This window comes from Nyctereutes procyonoides, unplaced genomic scaffold (genome assembly GCF_905146905.1).
Source record: "Nyctereutes procyonoides isolate TBG_1078 unplaced genomic scaffold, NYPRO_anot_genome, whole genome shotgun sequence".
NCBI lineage: Eukaryota > Metazoa > Chordata > Mammalia > Carnivora > Canidae > Nyctereutes > Nyctereutes procyonoides.
Window position 1 is genome coordinate 20927732 of NW_026575043.1, and position 15451 is coordinate 20943182.

At 40.0% G+C, this 15451-nt stretch overlaps 1 protein-coding gene across 6 annotated transcripts in view; it reads right to left on the reverse strand.

The window, feature by feature from the left end:
• Positions 1-15451, reverse strand: part of FARS2 (phenylalanyl-tRNA synthetase 2, mitochondrial) — a 526347-nt gene that overhangs the window by 449725 nt on the left and 61171 nt on the right. For 4 of the 6 annotated variants that reach the window (XM_055322558.1, XM_055322563.1, XM_055322559.1 and 1 more), the window contains one exon: positions 6102-6187. The exons of the other annotated variants lie outside the window; for them this stretch is intronic. The gene's annotated coding sequence lies outside the window, so the exon portion shown is untranslated. Of the gene's footprint in view, positions 1-6101; positions 6188-15451 lie in introns of those variants that run through there. 6 annotated transcript variants of the gene reach the window in all.

The following is a 15451-nucleotide window of genomic DNA, read 5'->3' on the forward strand; positions in this document are numbered from 1 at the left end:
GGCCACACCAGAGAGCAAAGTCGGCTTTCTCACCCAGGAGGGAGGGGACCAGAGGCATTTCACATTGCATGATGGGCAGGGAGCCATGTGCAGAGAACAGCTTCATGGAGAACCACCTGGAGGTATCCCATATTGTCAATGATTGCCAAAACATGAACAGTGCCCACGAGCTAACTCCAGTCAGTTCCCTCCATTACAAGCATCCTGAGGCAGAGATTTTCCCAGGCACACCACATATGCCATCAGGTTCTCTGTTAAGGAGATTTATATGGGGTCACATGAGGCTGTATGATAATTTATTTAAAGTAAATAAGCTCAGATTTTCACATTTGGAGCAATGAGGAAGGTCTGTGGCAAGAAATGCAACAATCAGAAAGATGAGGGGAAGAAGGCAGAAATACCTGTCACTTGTGGTGAAGCAGAGGAGTGTGGCACCAGGGGTGTGTGTCTCAGAGACAGGAGTCAACATGAGGGCAGGACTGACCTCTCCTGGGCTGACTCAGGGAGGAAGGACACAGGAGGTCAGGAAGAGTGTTCGGTCCCAACACATGTTAATCACCAGATGGAAACTAATTTAAACCTGGAGCCACTTAACCCCACATGCAGTGTCAACCCTGTGTCCAACCTGGGGACCAGCCCTACACAGGGAGATCTTAGGGAACTCTAGTCCAGTTTTATTTTTATTGTTTTTAAAAGATTTTATTTATTTATTCATGATAGACATAGAGAGAGACAGGCAGAGACACAGGCAGAGGGAGAAGCAGGCTCCATGCCAGGAGCCCGACATGGGACTCGATCCCGGGACTCCAGGACAGCGCCCTGGGCCAAAGGCAGGCGCCAAACCGCTGCGCCACCCAGGGACCCCCTCTAGTCCAGTTTTAAATGGCCAGCATTGAGTGAGACTTGTAGGTTCTCTGCCTCGCAGCTCTTGTGTTCTTACTCTCATCCCTTGACCACGCAACTCTTTTACAATGCAGTGTCAACAACCTAGTTCTCACCTCCCCCTCTATACCTTAATTTCTGCTCTGAGGCCCTGCCCTGGGAAGCCATGGAGCAACTGACTTAAAATTCATATTAGGGCAGCCCAGGTGGCTCAGCGGTTTAGTGCCGCCTTCAGCCCGGGGTATGATCCTGGAGACCCGGGATCAAGTCCTACATCGGCCTCCTTCATGGAGCCTGCTTCTCCCTCTGCCTGTATCTCTCCCTCTCACTCTCTTTCTCTGTGTCTCTCATGAGTGAATAAATAAATAAAATCTTTAAAAAAAAAACTTTAAAAAAAATTCATATTATGTCACCCTCCTCTGTCAACCTTGGGAAAATTACTTAAATCTCTCCAAACCTCAGTTCTCTTATCTTTAAAATCTATACCTACGCCATAAGATTACAAAGTTCAAAAGAAATAATGAATGTAGGGGTGTCTGGGTAGCTCAGTTAGTCAGCACCTGCCTTCAGCTCAGGCCAAGATCTCGGGGTATAGGGATCATGCCCTGCATTAGGTTATGCACTCCATGCATCGTCTGCTTCTCCCTCTCCCCCTCCCCCAACTTGCACACACTCTCTCTCTCAATTGAATAAATAAAATCTTTTTAAAAAAGAATGAATGAACATAAACCACAGTATCTGATATACTGGGATGCTAAAATAAAAGTTTGCCTACATGCCCTTTTGTTCCTCAACTGCTAAAATCATGCCTGTCTCACCTCCCCCCACTAATCCTGTCCAGTAAACATGAACAGCATGACCCACCCTCTACGGCTAAACCCTCCATATCCCAATCACAAATCTGTACTCAGCTTGCCTTCTGGAACCACCCTACTATCCAAACTGAGACATTCTCATTTCTCAGCCATGATCTCACTCCACTTCCTCACATATGTAACATCTTAGACACAGGAAGTACATAGCAATCCTTTCAAACTTGAGGTACTGAGGCCAAAGTGCCTGCATTCAAAGCCCTGTTCTTTCACTTGATAGTTAACGTGACTGTGGTCAAGCTACTTAACCCCTCTGGGTCTCAATTTCCCCATCTACAAAATAGAGGTGTAACAGTGCCTACCCCTAAACCTGCTGTGAGGATCAAGTATATTAATAAAACTCTGAAAGCTATGTCTAGCACCTAGTAGACAGGTACTTTTTCAACTTTGACTCCCCATGAGAGTATTTAAGCCAGAGGTCTTTAGCTAGCTACATATGCTATTCCATATTAGCAGAACAAGCCAAACATCTTTGTTCCTCTTATGCACTAGGGGAGATTTAAGTAGGCTTTCGAAAGCAAATCTTTGCTATCCCCAGTGAGGTCCACAGACCAGAATTAGCATCATGTGGAAGCTGATCAGAAATGCAGATTCTCGGGCCCGCCTTAGCCTGACTGAAATGGGACATGCATATTAACATATTTTGCACACCCAAGTCACCAGGGGTTCTTGTTATAACACAGATCTAAGTGGGGAGAGGGACCTGAAACTACTATGCCAGGACCACACTTGGGAGTAGCAGGTGCCACAATGAGAAGAGAGCCCTGCCTTGCAAATAGGAAGGGTGCCAAGTGAGAAAACTGTCACTCTGGGCATCTGTAAGTGAACAAGAAGGGGGAGCAATGTGATTGGTAACTATGGAAGAGTGTATCACTGAGAAGATAAATGGCACAAAGAACTTCTTGAGAAGTTCTTACAGTGGAGAGACTCTGTCTTACTCATCTTCATTTTTCAAATGAGACAGCCTAACATAGAGGAAGAGGCTCACTGTAATTATCTGATGCTATCTTCACTTTTGTGCAAGTTATCCCATTCTTCCATAAAATTGGAATACTATTTATAGTTTTACTATAAAAAAAAACACGCACACACAACTGTTTTACTGTTATATTAGTGGCTCCTCCCTATCCCACCATAACATAATATTTGATTCTACACTTCCTATATGAAGATGCCACATACTATTATGAATGGAAGGGAACCAATTCTAAACTGTTGCTCTCAGAAATGATACCAGCTTTGAAAGACCCAGGCGTGGCAGTGGGCTGGGCTGGAGCTAGGAGGGGCCAGTAGAATATCCTCCACAAACAACCAGCTATGTTTTCAAAGAGAATTTGCTGGTACTGTGCTGCCTTTTCATTTCAAACATTCAGCATGTTAAAAATGAAGTTGAGGAAACAGAAAATTAAGTCCCCCATTGTTATAACCCTTGACCATTTTTTGAGTGACATGTGTAACTAATCATCCCCTGGAAGTCAACAACCAAGGAATAATTAGTGGGAAGGTGATAGGGTCAACAAATAAGACTACAGAGCAGAAAAACCATTCCAAGTGATCTAAGAACCCCATCAAGTCCTTCCAGGGAAGCACAGCTTTCATTTTCAAAGACGTTGGAAATGACCAGATGCCCTTGCTTTTGATCTAAGCAATTGGTCCCCCTCATCCATCAGTGCCCTCAGTCCACCTTTACACACACCTGTTACCATGGTAACTAACTACAAGGAGAAATCCACACAAATGTGAGAAGAGAGGCACCTCCCCAATCCAAGCCCTACAACTATTATAAAATTACCTAAATGTGAATACCAGATCAAATCCAAAAGGGCCTCTCTTTGAAAAAACTGAGGAAGATGAGTAGCAGATGATCCTACAAGAATTTCCTCTGTACCACTCTGTATTAGCAGCTATGTATGATTATGAATAAATGTAACATAATTTAGGCTTCTACTATGTATATTCATAAGTACATACACATATACATGTACAAATTGCTCTGCTCTGCCCATATCAGAAAGGTTTTGGAGTGGGTCCAGAAGTCCTTGTCCTTAACTACTAGTGTAACTCAAACACTGTCTATCCTAAACTGGGGTCTCTAAGAGATACACAGCAAGAAAGCCACCATGGAGCCTTTCTGTTTCAACTGCTGACAGAGCTCTCATAAATACACAGAATACAAACAATGACAAAGTTAGAAATTTTTACATCTAAATACTCATTTTTAAAACCAAATCAAACAAGAATACTTGCTCCCTCAAACCCCAACTCTCATCTATGAACTTTGATGAAGTTTCAACCAAATAATCTTAAAGCCACAGTCCAACACAGGAAAGATGATGCCAGGTTCATCACTGCCAGGTCCATCACTGCCCTTTTAAACAAACTCAAACAGCCTGGGAGGGGCTAGGACACAGCATTCCTCTAAATCAGATGCTCTCCAACTGACTATGTGGTTTACTCAAAGACACAGACTTCCCAAAGTAATGATATGGCTGAGTGTTTAAACGCACAGGAGGGCAGATGCTACATGTAGCGAGAAGCCTTCCAGAACTGCAAAAATATCAGCTCCAATGTCATCACAGTCTTCACTTTATAAAATGAAACTGCCATCAGAACTCAGTGACTTGGAGCTTGCATTGAAATCTTAGAGAACAAACAGTTGTCTTTCCTCTATATTCCTAAACTCAAGGCTCTGCAGAGTCAATAAGATCTGTCCTCTATAGCAACCGGCACTAAATTGTGCGAATATAAAGACATACTCCATAAGGATATAAAAATAATTTTCAAACCACAGATAAACAAAATAGAAGAGATTCCCCTTGTATGTGAGAAATATATTCCAGCAATCCCTGCTGAGAAGGACAACCAGAGAAAAGACCTCCTGTATCTTCTGTGGTGGTAAAAATCTTAGAGCCAAAAAAAACAGGTAGTCAAGAGAAACTAGAGCAACAATCCTATACCTTGACCATACACTAGAATTATCTGTGAAGCTTTTCACAAATCCCAATGGCCAGGGCACCCATCAGACCAGTTACATCAGGATCTCTGAAGGTTGGCCTCAGGCATCATTATGTTTTCAAGCTCGCTAGGTAGAGCATAGAGTACACCAAGGCTGGGAGCCACTGAATCAGATTATCTTAAAGATATCTTCCGGATCAGAAAATTCATCTTAGCTGATTGTGGGCCCTTGATACCATGGGTCCAGGAGTCTTTGTCTGAAATGAACACCCAGCTACATTCATTCATTCATACATTCATTACCCAGCTAATGAATGGTGTGCTGTACAAGCTGTCACCCTCACCGCGGGGGGGGGGGGGGGGCACTCAAGGCCATGCACACGCAGCACCCCGGCCTTAAAGAGCACAGAAGTCACCCACTCAGAGGCCCTGCCTGCATGAGCAGGATTTAAAGAGGCATCTAGGTCTGTATTATCACAGGGCCCCTCACTGGCAGTGGTAGGGGAGGCTCTGCAGACAGGGCACATGAACTGACACACTGGCCAAGCGAAGCCAGCATCACGGAGGAATGGCACTATTTTCAGAAGGCCACAAAGTCCCCTGGTGACCGCGCTGAGGGGGAATGCACACCCTCCTAGCAAAACACACAGAAGGATGAAAAAAATAAGTACATTTCCTAGCTGTTGCTCCTCTGTCAGTAAACCTGGAAACTTTACACTCTCCAAAAAAAAAAAAAAAAAAAAAAGTCCTCAACGTTTACCATTGCTACCCTCCAAGTTTCCCCCAATTTAAATCCAGCTTGAGAGAATTTTGCTTGGTTTTATTTGAAATCAAACTTCTGGCAGGAGTAGGTAGAGTGGAGATGTATAAAAAACTCTACCAGTCAATTCATACTATTTCAAAACACTTAAAGGCAAATTTTACCCAAGAAACCTGAATAAAGAGAAAATTGAACATATTGCATACATTTCTTAAGATAATATTTTAAATAACAGTTTAAAGCATAAATTTAGAATGGCAGGAAAAAACCATATAGAGATATCTAAAAATTAATATCTTTCTACAAAATGTGGGATTTTTTTAAAGGTTTTTTTTTGGGGGGTGGATAAAAACGAAGAACAAAGAGAAACCACTAAACCTAAGAATGCTTAACAGTATGTACTCTGAAGGCAAGGTGCCTGGTCTGAATCAAGGCTCTGATAATGTATTAGGCATAGTACCCTTAATCATGTCTCTGATCCTTTCTGGGCCTCATCTTACGTGGTTATCAAAGGTTCTGCATTGGACTGTAGGGTTCAAATTCAGATCTGTGTATGTTAGCTGTGTGAGCCCATTTCACCTCTCTGCACCTCTCTTCCTCCTCTATGATACTAAAATACGAATAGTACCTACCTTCGATCTGGAGAAATTGGAACTCTGGTGCACTGCTGACACAACTCTAACTGATGACACCGCTATAGAAAACAGTATGGCAGTTCCTACAAATATTAAACATAGAATTACCATATGAACCCAGCAATTATACTTCTGAATATATACGCAAAAGAACCGAAAGCCAGATCTCAACATGTTTTATGCACATGTTCAAAGCAGCCTATTTAGAATAGCCAAAGGGGGAAGCTACCCAAGAGTACATCAACATATAGTTGGACAGGGGCGCTGGGTGCTCGGTCGGTTAAGTGTCTGTCTTCAGCTCAGGTCATGATCTCAGGATACTGGGATAGAGCCCCACATTGGGTTCCCTGCACTGTGGGGAGTCTGCTTCCCTTTCTCCTTCTGTCCCTCCTCCTGCTTGTGCTGTCAAGTAAATAAAATATTTTTAGAAATAAAATTAAAATAAAGACATACAGTTGGACAAAAGATGGTACATTCATACCATGGAATATAGTTCAGCCTTAATAAGGGAAAAACTTCTGATACATGTTACAACATGGATGAACCTTGAGTGAAATGAGCCAGTTACAAAAAGACACACACTGTATGATTCCACTTATATGAGATCCCTAGGGAAGTCAAATCGATACAGACCAAAAAAGCAGAAGGGCAGTTGCCAGGGGCTTGGGGACAGGGTGCACGGGATGATAGGGATAGGGAGTTAGTGTATATTAGGTGCTGAGTTTCCGTCTGGGAAGATGAAAAAGTTCCAAGATGGATGATAGTGATGGTTTACACCACAATGTAAACTTAATGCCACTGACCTGTACACTTAAAAAATTGTTACAATAGTCATTTTTATGTATTGTACATTTTGCCACAAAAAAAAGAAATAGAAAGAAAGAAAGAAAGAAAGAGAGAAAGAAAGAAGAAAGAAAAGAGAGAGAGAGAAAGAGAGAGAGAAAGAAAGAAAGAAAGAAAGAAGAAAGAAAGAAAGAAAGAAAGAAAGAAAGAAAGAAAGAAAGAAAGAAAGAAAGAAAGAAAGAAAGAAAGAAAGAAAGAACCCTATCTTCTAGAGATGTTGTAAGGATTAAATATACGTAAAGTGTTTATAGAGTGCACAGCACAGGGGAAGCCCTCCATAAATAATAGCTACTATCTTATTTTCCTGTCTTTGTAGCTCCCTCCAGTACCCACTATCCTGTTCTACAGAAACAGATGCTGACTGACTAGATTCCGATCCTTCCCCTTGGACCTGTATGCCTTCTACAACAAGACAGTTCCAGCTCAGGCCTTCCTTCTAGAGTAAATGCTCCTTCCTTGGGACAAAACTTCCACTGCAATTAGATAAAGAAAGAAACCACCTAATTTCTGCAATATTCACACATAAAGCTGAGATGACCACATTTGAAAAAAAAAAAAAAACAACTGATTTTATTGTCTTCATTTCCTAAATGGTTAGGAATTTTGCCTCAAAAATGGGCTCAAGGCTAATACCATTATATACGTCTGATAGTAGAAAAAAGAAGGAAAATCTCCCTATTTATATATATGTGTGTATATTATATATTTATATTTATATATTATATTACATATATATTCTTTTACTTTTTACCACAACCAAGACTATTTTACTTCCTTGCTTGATCAAAAAAGCCTATTAGTACGAAAATTTCCAAGCATATAAAAAAGTAGAGAGTTCAACTAGCCCCCATATAACCAGCTTAATAACCAACATTAACTTTTTTAATTCTGCCAAAGACTCTACATTCTCTCTCCAAAATATGATAATAAAAGCACCACAACCAGCTACACTGAAGCAATTATTCGACTATAACAAGCACCATCATCGCTATTTTTCTTTACTTTTAAAAGTTCTTTTCTGGGAGACACCTGGGTGGCTCAGTCAGTTAAGTGAATGACTCTTGGTTTCAGCTCAGGTCATGATTGCAGAGTCAGGAGATCAAGTCCCAAGTTGGGCTCTGACTCAGCGTAGTCTTCTTGAGATTCTCTCCCTGCCCGCCCCCCACTCGCATGCTCACATATACACTCTCTCTTTCTCTAATAAATAAATAAAATCTTTTTTTTTTTTTTTAGAAAGTTCTTTTCTGGTATCTTCTTACCTCCTTTCATTTTTTCCTTTGAAACTACAAATAACTTGAGTATCTACCTTGCCAAGGTTATTGTGAGGATGTAATATACATGAAAGTGCACAGCGTGGTGTCTGACACTTAATAGTTTCCTGAGAAAAATTAGTTCTCCAAAACCACCATCTCACCCTCCTCCTCCAAGACAAAAGACACCTCCACGTATCTTTCTCCATTCTTCATCACTTACTTTATCCTTCCCTTCCTAACATTGGTCCTTGCTTCCTTCCTGCATCCCTGCAAACACACAATTAATCACAAATCCAATCATCTAGAAGACCCCAAATATAAAGACAAATAAGAAAATAAATGAATTGAACTGATAAGGGTATTTAATATTTAGGGTACCAAACCCTAAATTAAAAATAAAAAGCATTCCCAATTAAGTGCCTATATATGATTTAACAGAAAAATAAGGCTAGACTCTACATCGTAAAATATCACACGTGGGAATTCCTAATGCAAGTCATTCCTGTGTGTGTGTGTGTGTGTGTGTGTGTGTCTATATTTTAAATATTAAACTCTTTTTTGATGATCCAAGAAGTTTTAAATGCTGATGAGATTCATTTCCTTGCAGTACTTTTCGCCCCTGGCAAACCTGCCACCTCTAATTTGTTTTAAAAGGAATTGTAATCACCCAATCAATCATGCTCTTGACCTTCAGCCTTCACAGTCACTTCACTGTGGTCAAAATTGGCTCTAAAAATTCATGTTGTAACAGTTCTATTGTCCTCAAGCTCCAAAATGCCAATGACAGGAATATAATTTGAGTAAACCCTCTGGTAGATGAAAAAACAGCACATGGAGTTTCCAATTTGTCTTCTACCAGGATTCTTTAAATAAAAGTGAATGTCTGTGATATTATTAAGTATAATATAACTTTTCCTCCACTGGGGTTTAAAGACTTATAAATCACCCAAGTTTCTATGCAATGAAATGAGTTTCTTCATCTTAAAAACCACATGGCTCACTCTTGGTTTTGAGTAACTTATCTCTCTTTACAGGGAGGTATGAAATGACCAAGTAATGATCCTCCCAGCTCTACCTCCTCCCCCCGAGCATACACTTAATCTTCACTCCACTGGCATCCATCTTTCTCACTTGTATCCTATTTCAATGGAAAGGCGAACATTCTTCCCACCTAGGCCAAAGCATTATGGTTTATTCATTTCAGCATACAAAAACGCTCGAATTTCTTCCAGGACAAGAACCCACAACCCCATTCAGCTACAGTCTCCAGTCTTGTCTTCTCTCTTTTTTTCTCAAGAAGGCAGTGAGGCTTAAGCCTTAAACCCGACTTGTCTTCATTTTCTCAACCCAATCAACTCTAGGTTCCCTGTCCATTGGAACTATTTTCAGTAGTGTCACCAATAGCCTCCCATTTACTCACAATGGCCACTTTTCACTATTTATCTTACTTGAAGTCTCTGGAATATCTGACACTTTTGGTCACATCCTCTTCCTGTGTGTGCCTTCCCTCAGCTTTTCCGCCTTTCTCCTGACCTTCCTCCTCAGTCTCTCTCAAGGACGCACATCCTCCAATCATCCCTTATCAGTCAGTGACCCAGTCCTTGGTCCTGTTTTCTTCTCTACTACATATCCTTCCTTGGTCCCATCTACTTCTGATTATCACTGACTTTAATTACCAATTACATGCCAAGGTCTGTCAGAGTTCTGTATTTCCACCTCCCGTCTCCCTCATGAGCTCCAGTTACATGTGCAGGACTTCTCCACCTGGGCATTGCCCAGGCACTACAAACTCATCACATCCAAAATCTGATACTAGCTCATGCATTTACTACATTGGGTGTAGTAGACAGAACTGGAAGGCATTCTTTACTCTTTCCCCTTTATTCCTGATGTTCAAGCAGTTGCTAGGCCCTACTGCTTCTACATCCCAAATCTCTAGAATTTGTGCACCCCCCCCCCAATCTCCTCCACTACTGCTAGCTAGTTCAGGCCTTCATTATTCCTCACCTAGATTACCAAAATACACAAGTGTAGTGCTCTCTGCCTGCCATCAACACATGCAGCTCTGACCAGCTCTCCAAGCTCCTGTCAAAATTATCTAAAATACAAGTCTTATAGGGTCACTCTTCTATTTAAAACTGTTTTTAAAATTTTATTTATTTATTCATGAGAGACACAGAGAGACAGAGAGAGAGAGAGAGAGAGAGAGAGAGAGAGAGAGAGGCAGAGACATAGGCAGAGGGAGAAGCAGGCTCCACGCAGGGAGCCCGATGTAGGACTCGATCCCGGACTCCAGGATCACTCCCCAGGCCGAAGGCAGGTGCCAAACTGCTGAGCCATCCAGGGATCCCCTCTTCTATTTAAAACTTAACAAAAAGAATCTAAAGCGTTTTATCTTCATAATTTATTTCCTGAATATCTGACCTACCCCAAATGTTGCCATCAACTGCCACCCCCCCAAACATCAGCCATACACAACAAGCACATAATAAGCATGTGTCCAAGTAAACATAGCTCCCTCAGCAACGGAAGCCCTCCCACTCTCTGCCTGCAAGTCCCACAGGTTGTTAACAACCCTCCTGAGAAAACCTCCTCTGACTCCACTTGTCCAGGGGAAGTAACTCTCCATTCTACAACCACAGCACTGTGTGCCTATCCGGCACTGATCATCCAGATCACTGTTTTTTGTTATAGTTGTTGACTTGGTCTCTCCTACTGAATTACGCAGTCTCAGGAGAAAGGAAATGCATCTTACTAGATTTTGCATGTTCCACTACCACACATTTGCAAAATTAACGAATGTACCTTCATAACAAAGGCTGATTTTCCACCAAACACATTCAGAATTTGATTCTAACAATAAAAGAGAGAAATCGTGAAATATCGGTACAATGGAAAAAATGTTATTTTTATGAGAGACCTTACGTCTCATTTTCTTACAAATTATAAAAGTCAAAGGGGTTTTGTTTCTCCCCAAACCATTTGGTTTGGGGAGTTGGAATCACCATTGGCCACCTTCACTGACTCCTGCCAAATCCTGCAGCAAGCACATTGCCTTCAGAGAAGTGCTTTAAGCATCGCTGGCTTCTGAAACAAAGATTAGAACATGTTCAACTTATTCAAAAGCAGCATCCTACTAAAATTCCAAAGATAAAAGAAAGAATCAAGGTTAAGCAGCAAAGTCTTAGGCCAAATAAAACCAAGTTCTTTGTATCAGATCATGTTAACAAGAATTAGCTTATCAAAATAATCAAGCACTTGGCAGGTAAATAGGAATCAAGTTCTTTGCCCAATGAACACACACCACACCTTGAGAAGTTTTCTACATCTGTTTCTGAAGTGTACTAAAGAGAGAAGAATAAAGATAGATTCTTATCTATTACATATGTTCTTGAAGAGACATCTGGAAAAAAATGCTCCATGTAAGGCTAGCACAGTACTTCCATTCCAGAATTGTTTTAACCTCACCCCCAGGGGGAGGAAAGGGGATATTACCAACTAAGTTGGATCTCATTAACCAATCATAGGCCACCAAAATAAGAATATGACAACTTAGAATTTTTGTAGTTAAAGTGGAAAAGAAAAACTGAACCACATTCTGCTTGAAAAACTCCTATTTCATTTAATCTAGGCTCTCTTGTTTTCAAACTTTAAAAGTTTGAATATAAAAAAATAAAAGTTTAGAAGTAAATATACTGTGCATTTTAATTAGTAATAAAATAGACATCCAAATGACTTTATGTTCTTTACTCCAATGGAATTTGCAATCCTAGCAGTAACTTAATGACAATCAGTGAGATATTACATCTTACATCCACAGAACATATCAACTTTGTAGAGAAAGTCTTCTACCTAAAGAAGCCTCTGTACCAGAAAGCATAGTTCATGGAGTACTAATGCCCCTCTTTGTGTGAGAACACAAAGACTTTTGCCATAATTTTGATGCAAAGTAGATAAAAAAGGGTTAAAAAATCTGTTGAGACTCCCAGATTCCTAAGTATGCTATAGATATACCAAAATTCACCTTTCCTGTAGTTTTAGGAAATGTTAACATGCAGTAAGCTATTTCCATTTTTTTTAAAACAATTTCATACATTAAAAACACCACTAGAGTTGACCCCTGAACAACAATAGGGTTAAAGCACTGACCCCTGCACAGTCAAAACTCCATATATAACTTCTGACTCCCCCAAACCTTAACTACTAATAGTCCATTATTGATTGGAAGCCTTACCAAAAACATAGTCAATTAGAACATATTTTGTATATTATATACATATAGTACATTATATATATAATATTCATTATAATATAGTATATACAGTATACTATTCATACAATAAAGCTAAAAAAAGTAAATGTTAAAATCACAAAAAATAAAAAATAGGTTTACAGTACTATAAGAAATCCATGTATAAGTGAACCTGTGCTGTTCAAACCCATGTTGTTCAAGAATCAGCTATATTTAATAATGATCTTGAAAACTTTAGAATTTCTGACCAGCTTCTAAAAAAGACCCAAGCACAAAGGAATAGCATTTTGTCTATTTTGGATTCCATGATGTAAGAATTCAAACCCATGCCTGGTTTGGTAACCACAGAAGTGGTCTATCATTCCCCATCTTTAAGGCAATGGTAGAAACTAGGGAATACTCAAACTTTTAAGGATTAAAATTCAAACATAATCCCTTCTCCTTTGAATCTGGAATTTGATTCATGTAAGATGTCAAATGTGTCAAATATTTTATTAAGATTTCCTTACATTTTTAAGAATAACTCAATTATTGCTGTTAAAAGGAATGACCCATCAAAATTCTCTAGCTCTAAGTATATGTCAATTGTGAGGAACGGTCACAAGTGGGGTAAATATACTCTACAATATTAATACTGAGAGTTAAACATCTAAGGACTTCAACTTAGAATAAATGACTGACACTTTAGACACCTCAATGGGACTTAAAAGTGATTTTCTTGTGACTGTCAGTTATGTATTTTAGGCTATATACTGTCAAAATTTCTCCTTGAATGTTTTAATGTAAGTACATTGGCTGTATCTATTAGTAAATGTTATTTTTTATAATGTAGGGGAAACCAAGCACTACAATTGCACATAGACACCATATGTATATGTTACACACACACACACACACACACACACACACACGTATTTCCCCTTACCTTATACAGTACTGTGTAAAGTTGTTCAACTTTACTCAATAGTTTTATTTACTATGGAAGAGAACAAATGTACTCATCAAAGGTTTATTCACATCTATAATAACAGTAACTCTGAATTCATCTGAATGCTTCCTACAGGTAGCTTAAATAATTGTAAGCATAGGGGATCCCTGGGTGGCTCAGGGGTTTAGTGCCTGCCTTCAGCCCAGGGCATGATCCTGGAGACCTGGGATTGAGTCCTAAGTCAGGCTCTCTGCATGGAGCCTGCTTCTCCCTTTGCCTGGGTCTCTGCCTCTCTCTCTCTCTCTCTCTCTCTCTCTCTCTCTCTGTGTGTGTCTCATGAATAAATAAATAAAATCTTTAAAAGAAAAAAAAAAGAATGGTACGCATATATTGGTCTTACAACTTGCCTAAAGTTAGCACCATTTTGATGAAAGAACAAACAGACTCAATAACTGTGTTGGCTCAGTATCAGAGGCAAGGAAGCAATGGCACAGACCAGTGCCATTTTCTCTCATCTGTGTATTAAAAGCCAATAGAGTAGTATTTTTCTTTCTCTATCCTTTAAGAGTATGTTCTAAAACTCCATGGAGGAGAATAGAAGTTGTACAAGAGCAGGGACTTTTGTCCACCCCACTCCCATGCCTACATATGGCCTACATCTACAACAGTGCCCCCACAACAAAAGAAATAAGAGAACTGGGCTACATATATTCACAAGGACAGGTCATGCTGTGTCTTAAAATGGCTGCCATCAAATTCTGTAGTGTCAGCAAACGTAATTGTTGAGAACAATTTAGAGCACAATAGAGGAGGTCAACCCGTCCCTCAATAGGCCAACAATAAGGCACTATAAGAAGTTGCTCCAAATATTGACTAAAAACATCAAAAGAAGATAGCAAAATCAGGACAGATGGTTGGACAAGAAATGACAATCACTGGGCTCAGCACAGATGGAAAAGCAAAACTCAGAGGAGAAAATGTTTGTCACCCAATTGAAACTATGACATTGCCAATGAGCAAGGAGAAAGAACATCTTGGATGTGGTGACACCCCCTGATAAATACAAGGAGGGCTCTGAGAACAAGGCCATGTGGGTGGAAGAAAGAAAACAAGAAAAGAGTAAGAAAAAAAAATATTATAGAATAACCAGATACCTGCAATTGGGTCACATATTTGAAGTCACATATTCTAATAAGTGGAGGCCACATTGCTACTCATCCCTATCCCCTGCCATCAAAAGAGAAAACAGCTTTACAATTTCCAAAAATATGGCCATAAAGCACCTACTGAGAAAGGGGACTGGAACCACATGAACTGGGGTAAGCTCCTTGTCTTGAAGAATTCCTCATCTGTAGTAATGGCGTTTTTTTCTAGAAAAGGGTTCCATCTAAACACTCATAGAAACAGAGTTTTTTCTGATACAGAATCTGTGACATACTATAAAAAACCTCCAAAGAAGGAAATGGCATTGACAGAGTATAGGTCCACTCTAGAAGATTCTTTGTCTGGAAGGAAGGATAGCTAGGAGGTGGGAAGCATACAGGAACAGAAAACTGAATGTCCCGATCTATAGGCTTACACCAGGCCCAGGGCAGGCTGATTTGGGAGATATAATCTGTCAGGTTCTTTGTGTAAAGATATCTCCTTGCCAGGCACCTCTCCACAGAGACAAGGTACAAAGTCAGACCTAGAGGCCACAAGCACAGCTTTCTTCCCAGTTAGGTCTGACACAACCCAACTTTCCCTACTCAGGGTTCCCAGAGGTAAGAGGACCCAGGAGGGGTCTATGACTCTCTGAAAGATTCTCAAGCAGTACCAGAATTAATCTGGCAATTATTTAACATGTAGAAACTATTCTCTCTCTCTCTCTCTCTCTCTCTCTCTCTCACACACACACACACACACACACACACGGATAGGATATACACTTTATAGATAATCATCTAGTTTACATACTATATAATTATGTACATTATATACTATACACATAATTATATACACCACATTCTTAAATACTTTTATATACTATTACATGTGTGTAATTATGTATATAATATGTACATATACACAT